Genomic DNA, 13,357 nt, shown 5'->3' with positions numbered 1-13,357 from the left:
CTGTTTCCAACCTGGGCCAGTGCACCCCTCCTTAGTCAACCTGGTGGCTCTGAGTTCCCACAGAGTCACCATATTGATGCTGAGCATAGCACAGACACCTGATCCACATAGCACAGAATGGATCAGAACTCCCAAACTCAAATGATTCAACAGCCTAAGCCTCCCATGGTAGCTAGGATTACAGGCATGCACCACAGCACCCGGCAGAAAAAAGGCTTACTTTTTCAGCTAAAAAATCAACAGACTGATAAATCGAAAGGAAAACTTATGGGCAGCATATATGAGTCATGTTTTTGGATATATACCATACAGATTAATAATTTGCTGAGGTTTGTATTTTTCAAATTCTGCCTAAAACATTGTACAGACTGATGAAAGACGTTAACATTTGCCTTTTGTCCTTGTGGCGTATTGTATTTCTTTTCCATGTTCTTCTTTCTTCAAAAAGTTCTTCATTTTATTGCTGTACATTTAAAAAAATGTGTTTAAAGAGTGTTGATCTCAATTATCTTCAATTCAACATATAAATGAAAGCTGTTTAAAATTATTGGAGCCAAAAAGAATGTAACTATAGACCTCTGCCCCACTAATAAGGCTGAGTTCCACTGTGTTATTTAGGTTGCTCCACTTTAGCTATTTATAGGCGCTACCTGTCTACTGTATAGCATGGAGACTTTTGCCTGCTCTGTTTTCAACCTGGGCCAGTGCACCCCTGTTTGGTCAACCTGGTGCCTCAGAGATCCTACCGAGTCGCCTCATTGATGCTGAGCATAGCACAGACACCAAATCCACACAACACAAAATGGATCAGAACTGCCAAACTAAAATGACCCAATAGCCTAAGCCTCCGATGATAGCTAGGATTAAAGGAACGCACCATAGCACCTAGAATCAGCTGAGGTTTCCTTATACCTTATGAAAATGAACAGCTTTGTAAATCCAAAAGAAAAACAATGGGCAACACATATGAGTCATGTGGTGAACATATACCTTACAGACTGGTATTTCGGAGAAGGATATGGTTGACCATTGCTGTACCCTTCCACAAACTTGTTAAAAGAGTGTTGATCTCAATCATCAGCAAATCACCCTAGAAAAAAACGCAGCTTAAAAATATTGCGGAGACAAAAAAAATTATATTTATCTATGCTGCAATAAAAAGTGCTAAGTTTTACTAACTGATGTCATTCCAGCTATACATAGGCTTTAGCGGTAAACTAAACAGAATTGGACTTTGGCCTGCTCCATTTCCAACATGGTATATCTGAGTCCCCCAAAAGTCTCTGTGTTGATGCTGAGCATAGTTCAGATTCAAAAAGCACACACCACAGGGTGGAACAAAACTTCTAAACAAAAAGCAATCCAATAATCTATGCCTATTGTCGAAGCTAGACCCGTAGGCCTATGCCACAACACCCAGAAGAAGCTGGGCTTACTTTTTCACCTACAAAAATTAACAAACTGATAAATCCAAAAGAACAAATATGGGCAGCACATCTGAGTCATGTTTTTGGACATACACCTTACGGATTGATAATTAGTTGAGGTTTGTGGCTTATCAAAATTTGGTTTGTTTTTTTAATTATTTCTAAAACATTGTACAGACTGATGAAAGAATTTAACATTTGCCTTATGTCCTTGTGGCATACTGTTTTTCTTTTCCATGTTCGATCTTCAAAAAGTTCTTCATTTTATTGCTGTACATTTTTAAAAACTTGTTTAAACCGTGTTGATGTCAATCATCTGCAATTCACCATAGAAATTAAAGCTATTTAAAATTATTGGAGACAAAAAAGGAAACTATAGACCTCTGCTATAATAGAAAGGCTGAGTTTCACTGTGTCGTTCAGGCTGCTCCACTCCAGATATTCACGGGTGCTATCTGTCTACTGAACAGCATGGGGACTTTTGCCTGCTCTGTTTCCAACCTGGGCCAGTGCACCCCTCCTTAGTCAACCTGGTGGCTCTGAGTTCCCACAGAGTCACCATATTGATGCTGAGCATAGCACAGATACCCGAACCACATAGCATAGAATGGATCTGAACTCCCAAACTCAAATGATTCAACAGCCTAAACCTCCCATGGTAGCTAGGATTACAGGTATGCGCCACAGCACCCAGCAGAAAAAAGGCTTACTTTTTCACCTAAAAAATCAACAGACTGATAAATCGAAAGGAAAACTTATGGGCAGCATATATGAGTCATGTTTTTGGATATATACCTTACAGATTGATAATTTGCTGAGGTTTGTATTTTTCAAATTCTGCCTAAAACATTGTACAGACTGATGAAAGAAGTTAACATTTGCCTTTTGTCCTTGTGGCGTATTGTATTTCTTTTCCATGTTCTTCTTTCTTCAAAAAGTTCTTCATTTTATTGCTGTACATTTAAAAAAATATGTTTAAAGAGTGTTGATCTCAATTATCTGCAATTCAACATATAAATGAAAGCTGTTTAAAATTATTGGAGCCAAAAAGAATGTAACTATAGACCTCTGCCCCACTAATAAGGCTGAGTTCCACTGTGTTATTTAGGTTGCTCCACTTTAGCTATTTATAGGCGCTACCTGTCTACTGTATAGCATGGAGACTTTTGCCTGCTCTGTTTTCAACCTGGGCCAGTGCACCCCTGTTTGGTCAACCTGGTGCCTCAGAGATCCTACCGAGTCGCCTCATTGATGCTGAGCATAGCACAGACACCAAATCCACACAACACAAAATGGATCAGAACTGCCAAACTAAAATGACCCAATAGCCTAAGCCTCCGATGATAGCTAGGATTAAAGGAACGCACCATAGCACCTAGAATCAGCTGAGGTTTCCTTATACCTTATGAAAATGAACAGCTTTGTAAATCCAAAAGAAAAACAATGGGCAACACATATGAGTCATGTGGTGAACATATACCTTACAGACTGGTATTTCGGAGAAGGATATGGTTGACCATTGCTGTACCCTTCCACAAACTTGTTAAAAGAGTGTTGATCTCAATCATCAGCAAATCACCCTAGAAAAAAACGCAGCTTAAAAATATTGCGGAGACAAAAAAAATTATATTTATCTATGCTGCAATAAAAAGTGCTAAGTTTTACTAACTGATGTCATTCCAGCTATACATAGGCTTTAGCGGTAAACTAAACAGAATTGGGACTTTGGCCTGCTCCATTTCCAACATGGTATATCTGAGTCCCCCAAAAGTCTCTGTGTTGATGCTGAGCATAGTTCAGATTCAAAAAGCACACACCACAGGGTGGAACAAAACTTCTAAACAAAAAGCAATCCAATAATCTATGCCTATTGTCGAAGCTAGACCCGTAGGCCTATGCCACAACACCCAGAAGAAGCTGGGCTTACTTTTTCACCTACAAAAATTAACAAACTGATAAATCCAAAAGAACAAATATGGGCAGCACATCTGAGTCATGTTTTTGGACATACACCTTACGGATTGATAATTAGTTGAGGTTTGTGGCTTATCAAAATTTGGTTTGTTTTTTTAATTATTTCTAAAACATTGTACAGACTGATGAAAGAATTTAACATTTGCCTTATGTCCTTGTGGCATACTGTTTTTCTTTTCCATGTTCGATCTTCAAAAAGTTCTTCATTTTATTGCTGTACATTTTTAAAAACTTGTTTAAACCGTGTTGATGTCAATCATCTGCAATTCACCATAGAAATTAAAGCTATTTAAAATTATTGGAGACAAAAAAGGAAACTATAGACCTCTGCTATAATAGAAAGGCTGAGTTTCACTGTGTCGGTCAGGCTGCTCCACTCCAGATATTCACGGGTGCTATCTGTCTACTGAACAGCATGGGGACTTTTGCCTGCTCTGTTTCCAACCTGGGCCAGTGCACCCCTCCTTAGTCAACCTGGTGGCTCTGAGTTCCCACAGAGTCACCATATTAATGCTGAGCATAGCACAGACACCCGAACCACATAGCATAGAATGGATCTGAACTCCCAAACTCAAATGATTCAACAGCCTAAACCTCCCATGGTAGCTAGGATTACAGGTATGCGCCACAGCACCCAGCAGAAAAAAGGCTTACTTTTTCACCTAAAAAATCAACAGACTGATAAATCGAAAGGAAAACTTATGGGCAGCATATATGAGTCATGTTTTTGGATATATACCTTACAGATTGATAATTTGCTGAGGTTTGTATTTTTCAAATTCTGCCTAAAACATTGTACAGACTGATGAAAGACGTTAACATTTGCCTTTTGTCCTTGTGGCGTATTGTATTTCTTTTCCATGTTCTTCTTTCTTCAAAAAGTTCTTCATTTTATTGCTGTACATTTAAAAAAATGTGTTTAAAGAGTGTTGATCTCAATTATCTGCAATTCAACATATAAATGAAAGCTGTTTAAAATTATTGGAGCCAAAAAGAATGTAACTATAGACCTCTGCCCCACTAATAAGGCTGAGTTCCACTGTGTTATTTAGGTTGCTCCACTTTAGCTATTTATAGGCGCTACCTGTCTACTGTATAGCATGGAGACTTTTGCCTGCTCTGTTTTCAACCTGGGCCAGTGCACCCCTGTTTGGTCAACCTGGTGCCTCAGAGATCCTACCGAGTCGCCTCATTGATGCTGAGCATAGCACAGACACCAAATCCACACAACACAAAATGGATCAGAACTGCCAAACTAAAATGACCCAATAGCCTAAGCCTCCCATGATAGCTAGGATGAAAGGAACGCACCATAGCACCTAGAATCAGCTGAGGTTTCCTTATACCTTATGAAAATGAACAGCTTTGTAAATCCAAAAGAAAAACAATGGGCAACACATATGAGTCATGTGGTGAACATATACCTTACAGACTGGTATTTCGGAGAAGGATATGGTTGACCATTGCTGTACCCTTCCACAAACTTGTTAAAAGAGTGTTGATCTCAATTATCAGCAAATCACCCTATAAAAAAACGCAGCTTAAAAATATTGCGGAGACAAAAAAAATTATATTTATCTATGCTGCAATAAAAAGTGCTGAGTTTTACTAACTGATGTCATTCCAGCTATACATAGGCTTTAGCGGTAAACTAAACAGAATTGGGACTTTGGCCTGCTCCATTTCCAACATGGTGTATCTGAGTCCCCCAAAAGTCTCTGTGTTGATGCTGAGCATAGTTCAGATACAAAAAGCACACACCACAGGGTGGAACAAAACTTCTAAACAAAAAGCAATCCAATAATCTATGCCTATTGTCGAAGCTAGACCCGTAGGCCTATGCCACAACACCCAGAAGAAGCTGGGCTTACTTTTTCACCTACAAAAATTAACAAACTGATAAATCCAAAAGAACAAATATGGGCAGCACATCTGAGTCATGTTTTTGGACATACACCTTACGGATTGATAATTAGTTGAGGTTTGCGGCTTATCAAAATTTGGTTTGTTTTTTTAATTATTTCTAAAACATTGTACAGACTGATGAAAGAATTTAACATTTGCCTTATGTTCTTGTGGCATACTGTTTTTCTTTTCCATGTTCGGTCTTCAAAAAGTTCTTCATTTTATTGCTGTACATTTTTAAAAACTTGTTTAAACCGTGTTGATGTCACTCATCTGCAATTCACCATAGAAATTAAAGCTATTTAAAATTATTGGAGACAAAAAAGGAAACTATAGACCTCTGCTATAATAGAAAGGCTGAGTTTCACTGTGTCGTTCAGGCTGCTCCACTCCAGATATTCACGGGTGCTATCTGTCTACTGAACAGCATGGGGACTTTTGCCTGCTCTGTTTCCAACCTGGGCCAGTGCACCCCTCCTTAGTCAACCTGGTGGCTCTGAGTTCCCACAGAGTCACCATATTGATGCTGAGCATAGCACAGACACCCAATCCACATAACACAGAATGGATCAGAACTCCCAAACTCAAATGATTCAACAGCTTAAGCCTCCCATCGTAGCTAGGATTACAGGCATGCGCCACAGCACCCGGCAGAAAAAAGGCTTCCTTTTTCACCTAAAAAATCAACAGACTGATAAATCGAAAGGAAAACTTATGGGCAGCATATATGAGTCATGTTTTTGGATATATACCTTACAGATTGATAATTTGCTGAGGTTTGTATTTTTCAAATTCTGCCTAAAACATTGTACAGACTGATGAAAGACGTTAACATTTGCCTTTTGTCCTTGTGGCGTATTGTATTTCTTTTCCATGTTCTTCTTTCTTCAAAAAGTTCTTCATTTTATTGCTGTACATTTAAAAAAATGTGTTTAAAGAGTGTTGATCTCAATTATCTGCAATTCAACATATAAATGAAAGCTGTTTAAAATTATTGGAGCCAAAAAGAATGTAACTATAGACCTCTGCCCCACTAATAAGGCTGAGTTCCACTGTGTTATTTAGGTTGCTCCACTTTAGCTATTTATAGGCGCTACCTGTCTACTGTATAGCATGGAGACTTTTGCCTGCTCTGTTTTCAACCTGGGTCAGTGCACCCCTGTTTGGTCAACCTGGTGCCTCAGAGATCCTACCGAGTCGCCTCATTGATGCTGAGCATAGCACAGACACCAAATCCACACAACACAAAATGGATCAGAACTGCCAAACTAAAATGACCCAATAGCCTAAGCCTCTCATGATAGCTAGGATTAAAGGAACGCACCATAGCACCTAGAATCAGCTGAGGTTTCCTTATACCTTATGAAAATGAACAGCTTTGTAAATCCAAAAGAAAAACAATGGGCAACACATATGAGTCATGTGGTGAACATATACCTTACAGACTGGTATTTCGGAGAAGGATATGGTTGACCATTGCTGTACCCTTCCACAAACTTGTTAAAAGAGTGTTGATCTCAATCATCAGCAAATCACCATAGAAAAAAACGCAGCTTAAAAATATTGCGGAGACAAAAAAAATTATATTTATCTATGCTGCAATAAAAAGTGCTGAGTTTTACTAACTGATGTCATTCCAGCTATACATAGGCTTTAGCGGTAAACTAAACAGAATTGGGACTTTGGCCTGCTCCATTTCCAACATGGTGTATCTGAGTCCCCCAAAAGTCTCTGTGTTAATGCTGAGCATAGTTCAGATACAAAAAGCACACACCACAGGGTGGAACAAAACTTCTAAACAAAAAGCAATCCAATAATCTATGCCTATTGTCGAAGCTAGACCCGTAGGCCTATGCCACAACACCCAGAAGAAGCTGGGCTTACTTTTTCACCTACAAAAATTAACAAACTGATAAATCCAAAAGAACAAATATGGGCAGCACATCTGAGTCATGTTTTTGGACATACACCTTACGGATTGATAATTAGTTGAGGTTTGCGGCTTATCAAAATTTGGTTTGTTTTTTTAATTATTTCTAAAACATTGTACAGACTGATGAAAGAATTTAACCTTTGCCTTATGTTCTTGTGGCATACTGTTTTTCTTTTCCATGTTCGGTCTTCAAAAAGTTCTTCATTTTATTGCTGTACATTTTTAAAAACTTGTTTAAACCGTGTTGATGTCAATCATCTGCAATTCACCATAGAAATTAAAGCTATTTAAAATTATTGGAGACAAAAAAGGAAACTATAGACCTCTGCTATAATAGAAAGGCTGAGTTTCACTGTGTCGTTCAGGCTGCTCCACTCCAGATATTCACGGGTGCTATCTGTCTACTGAACAGCATGGGGACTTTTGCCTGCTCTGTTTCCAACCTGGGCCAGTGCACCCCTCCTTAGTCAACCTGGTGGCTCTGAGTTCCCACAGAGTCACCATATTGATGCTGAGCATAGCACAGACACCCGAACCACATAGCATAGAATGGATCAGAACTCCCAAACTTAAATGATTCAACAGCTTAAGCCTCCCATGGTAGCTAAGATTACAGGCATGCGCCACAGCACCCGGCAGAAAAAAAAGCTTACTTTTTCACCTAAAAAATCAACAGACTGATAAATCGAAAGGAAAACTTATGGGCAGCATATATGAGTCATGTTTTTGGATATATACCTTACAGATTGATAATTTGCTGAGGTTTGTATTTTTCAAATTCTGCCTAAAACATTGTACAGACTGATGAAAGACGTTAACATTTGCCTTTTGTCCTTGTGGCGTATTGTATTTCTTTTCCATGTTCTTCTTTCTTCAAAAAGTTCTTCATTTTATTGCTGTACATTTAAAAAAATGTGTTTAAAGAGTGTTGATCTCAATTATCTGCAATTCAACATATAAATGAAAGCTGTTTAAAATTATTGGAGCCAAAAAGAATGTAACTATAGACCTCTGCCCCACTAATAAGGCTGAGTTCCACTGTGTTATTTAGGTTGCTCCACTTTAGCTATTTATAGGCGCTACCTGTCTACTGTATAGCATGGAGACTTTTGCCTGCTCTGTTTTCAACCTGGGCCAGTGCACCCCTGTTTGGTCAACCTGGTGCCTCAGAGATCCTACCGAGTCGCCTCATTGATGCTGAGCATAGCACAGACACCAAATCCACACAACACAAAATGGATCAGAACTGCCAAACTAAAATGACCCAATAGCCTAAGCCTCCCATGATAGCTAGGATTAAAGGAACGCACCATAGCACCTAGAATCAGCTGAGGTTTCCTTATACCTTATGAAAATGAACAGCTTTGTAAATCCAAAAGAAAAACAATGGGCAACACATATGAGTCATGTGGTGAACATATACCTTACAGACTGGTATTTCGGAGAAGGATATGGTTGACCATTGCTGTACCCTTCCACAAACTTGTTAAAAGAGTGTTGATCTCAATCATCAGCAAATCACCCTAGAAAAAAACGCAGCTTAAAAATATTGCGGAGACAAAAAAAATTATATTTATCTATGCTGCAATAAAAAGTGCTGAGTTTTACTAACTGATGTCATTCCAGCTATACATAGGCTTTAGCGGTAAACTAAACAGAATTGGGACTTTGGCCTGCTCCATTTCCAACATGGTGTATCTGAGTCCCCCAAAAGTCTCTGTGTTGATGCTGAGCATAGTTCAGATACAAAAAGCACACACCACAGGGTGGAACAAAACTTCAAAAAAAAAAGCAATCCAATAATCTATGCCTATTGTCGAAGCTAGACCCGTAGGCCTATGCCACAACACCCAGAAGAAGCTGGGCTTACTTTTTCACCTACAAAAATTAACAAACTGATAAATCCAAAAGAACAAATATGGGCAGCACATCTGAGTCATGTTTTTGGACATACACCTTACGGATTGATAATTAGTTGAGGTTTGCGGCTTATCAAAATTTGGTTTGTTTTTTTAATTATTTCTAAAACATTGTACAGACTGATGAAAGAATTTAACATTTGCCTTATGTCCTTGTGGCATACTGTTTTTCTTTTCCATGTTCGGTCTTCAAAAAGTTCTTCATTTTATTGCTGTACATTTTTAACAACTTGTTTAAACCGTGTTGATGTCAATCATCTGCAATTCACCATAGAAATTAAAGCTATTTAAAATTATTGGAGACAAAAAAGGAAACTATAGACCTCTGCTATAATAGAAAGGCTGAGTTTCACTGTGTCGTTCAGGCTGCTCCACTCCAGATATTCACGGGTGCTATCTGTCTACTGAACAGCATGGGGACTTTTGCCTGCTCTGTTTCCAACCTGGGCCAGTGCACCCCTCCTTAGTCAACCTGGTGGCTCTGAGTTCCCACAAAGTCACCATATTGATGCTGAGCATAGCACAGACACCCGATCCACATAGCACAGAATGGATCAGAACTCCCAAACTCAAATGATTCAACAGCCTAAGCCTCCCATGGTAGCTAGGATTACAGGCATGCACCACAGCACCCAGCAGAAAAAAAAGCTTACTTTTTCACCTAAAAAATCAACAGACTGATAAATCGAAAGGAAAACTTATGGGCAGCATATATGAGTCATGTTTTTGGATATATACCTTACAGATTGATAATTTGCTGAGGTTTGTATTTTTCAAATTCCGCCTAAAACATTGTACAGACTGATGAAAGACGTTAACATTTGCCTTTTGTCCTTGTGGCGTATTGTATTTCTTTTCCATGTTCTTCTTTCTTCAAAAAGTTCTTCATTTTATTGCTGTATATTTTTAAAAATGTGTTTAAAGAGTGTTGATCTCAATTATCTGCAATTCACCATATAAATGAAAGCTGTTTAAAATTATTGGAGCCAAAAAACATGTAACTATAGACCTCTGCCGCCCCAATAATATGCCGAGTTCCACTGTGTTATTTAGGTTGCTCCACTTTAGCTATTTATATGCGCTACCTGTCTACTGTATAGCATGGAGACTTTTGCCTGCTCTGTTTTCAACCTGGGCCAGTGCACCCCTGTTTGGTCAACCTGGTGCCTCAGAGATCCTACCGAGTCGCCTGATTGATGCTGAGCATAGCACAGACACCAAATCCACACAACACAAAATGGATCAGAACTGCCAAACTAAGGCTACTTTCACACCTGCGTTAGTTGCGGATCCGTCTGGTATCTGCACAGACGGATCCGCACCTATAATGCAAACGCTTAGATCCGTTCAGAACGGATCTGTTTGCATTACCATGAACAAAAAAAAAAAAAATTTTTTTTTTTGTTCATGATAATGCAAACGGATCCGTTTTGACTAGAGTTGAGCGAACACCTGGATGTTCGGGTTCGAGAAGTTCGGCCGAACTTCCCGGAAATGTTCGGGTTCGGGATCCGAACCCGAACCGAACTTCGTCCCGAACCCGAACCCCATTGAAGTCAATGGGGACCCGAACTTTTGGGCACTAAAAAGGCTGTAAAACAGCCCAGGAAAGAGCTAGAGGGCTGCAAAAGGCAGCAACATGTAGGTAAATCCCCTGCAAACAAATGTGGATAGGGAAATGAATTAAAATAAAAATTAAAAAAATAAAAATGACCCAATATCAATTGGACAGAGGTCCCATAGCAGAGAATCTGGCTTCACGTCAGCAGAGAATCAGTCTCTTCATGCCATAGCAAAGAATCTGGCTTCATGTCAGCACAGAATCAGTCTCTTCATGCCATAGCAGAGAATCTGGCTTCATGTCAGCACAGAATCAGTCTTCATGTCATAGCAGAGAATCAGGCTTCACGTCACCCACCACTGGAACAGGCCACTGTCACACATTTAGGCCCCGGCACCCAGACAGAGGAGAGCGGTCCCGTAACAGAGAATGTGGCCTTATATCAGCGCAGAATCTGTCTTCATGTCATAGCAGAGAATCAGGCTTCACGTCACCCATCACTGGAACAGGCCACTGTCACACATTTAGGCCCCGGCACCCAGACAGAGGAGAGAGGTCCTGTAACAGAGAATCTGGCCTTATGTCAGCACAGAATCTGTCTTCATGTCATAGCAGAGAATCAGGCATCACGTCACCCACCACTGGAACAGGCCACTGTCACACATTTAGGCCCAGGCACCCAGACAGAGGAGAGCGGTCCCGTAACAGAGAATCTGGCCTTATGTCAGCACAGAATCTGTCTTCATGTCATAGCAGAGAATCAGGCTTCACGTCACCCACCACTGGAACAGGCCACTGTCACACATTTAGGCCCCGGCACCCAGACAGAGGAGAGAGGTCCTGTAACAGAGAATCTGGCCCTATGTCAGCACAGAATCTGTCTTCATGTCATAGCAGAGAATCAGGCATCACGTCACCCACCACTGGAACAGGTCACTGTCACACATTTAGGCCCAGGCACCCAGGCAGAGGAGAGAGGTCCCGTAACAGAGAATCTGGCCTTATGTCAGCGCAGAATCAGTCTTCATGTCATAGCAGAGAATCAGGCTTCACGTCACCCACCACTGGAACAGGCCACTGTCACATATTTAGGCCCAGGCACCCAGGCAGAGGAGAGAGGTCGCGTAACAGAGAATCTGGCTTCATGTCAGCACAGAATAAGTCTTCATGTCATAGCAGAGAATCAGGCTTCACGTCACCCACCACTGGAACAGGCCACTGTCACACATTTAGGCCCCGGCACCCAGACAGAGGAGAGGTTCATTCAACTTTGGGTTGCCCCGCAATATAATGGTAAAATGAAATTAAAAATAGTATTGAATGAGGAAGTGCCCTGGAGTAGAATAATATATTGTTAAGGGGAGGTAGTTAATATCTAATCTGCACAAGGGATGGACAGGTCCTGTGGGATCCATGCCTGGTTCATTTTTATGAACGTCAGCTTGTCCACATTGGCTGTAGACAGGCGGCTGCGTTTGTCTGTAATGACGCCCCCTGCCGTGCTGAATACACGTTCAGACAAAACGCTGGCCGCCGGGCAGGCCAGCACCTCCAAGGCATAAAAGGCTAGCTCTGGCCACGTGGACAATTTGGAGACCCAGAAGTTGAATGGGGCCGAACCATCAGTCAGTACGTGGAGGGGTGTGCACAGGTACTGTTCCACCATGTTAGTGAAATGTTGCTTCCTGCTAACACGTTCCGTATCAGGTGGTGGTGCACTTAGCTGTGGCGTGTTGACAAAACTTTTCCACATCTCTGCCATGCTAACCCTGCCCTCAGAGGAGCTGGGCGTGACACAGCTGCGTTGGCGACCTCTTGCTCCTCCTCTGCCTTCGCCTTGGGCTTCCACTGGTTCCCCTGTGACATTTGGGAATGCTCTCAGTAGCGCGTCTACCAACGTGCGCTTGTACTCGCGCATCTTCCTATCACGCTCCAGTGTAGGAAGTAAGGTGGGCACATTGTCTTTGTACCGGGGATCCAGCAGGGTGGCAACCCAGTAGTCCGCACACGTTAAAATGTGGGCAACTCTGCTGTCGTTGCGCAGGCACTGCAGCATGTAGTCGCTCATGTGTGCCAGGCTGCCCAGAGGTAAGGACAAGCTGTCCTCTGTGGGAGGCGTATCGTCATCGTCCTGTGTTTCCCCCCAGCCACGCACCAGTGATGGGCCCGAGCTGCTTTGGGTGCCACCCCGCTGTGAACATGCTTCATCCTCATCCTCCTCCACCTCCTCCTCGTCCTCCTCGTCCTCCAGTAGTGGTCCCTGTCTGGCCACATTTGTACCTGGCCTCTGGTGTTGCAAAAAACCTCCCTCTGAGTCACTTCGAAGAGACTGGCCTGAAAGTGCTAAAAATGACCCCTCTTCCTCCTGGGCCACCTCCTCTTCCATCATCGCCCTAAGTGTTTTCTCAAGGAGACATAGAAGTGGTATTGTAACGCTGATAACGGCGTCATCGCCACTGGCCATGTTGGTGGAGTACTCGAAACAGCGCAACAGGGCACACAGGTCTCGCATGGAGGCCCAGTCATTGGTGGTGAAGTGTGTCTGATCCACAGTGCGACTGACCCATGTGTGCTGCAGCTGAAACTCCACTATGGCCTGCTGCTGCTCGCACAGTCTGTCCAGCATATGCAATGTGGA

Source organism: Bufo bufo, unplaced genomic scaffold, assembly GCF_905171765.1.
Source record: "Bufo bufo unplaced genomic scaffold, aBufBuf1.1, whole genome shotgun sequence".
NCBI lineage: Eukaryota > Metazoa > Chordata > Amphibia > Anura > Bufonidae > Bufo > Bufo bufo.
Note: the sequence above shows the minus strand (reverse complement) of the source record.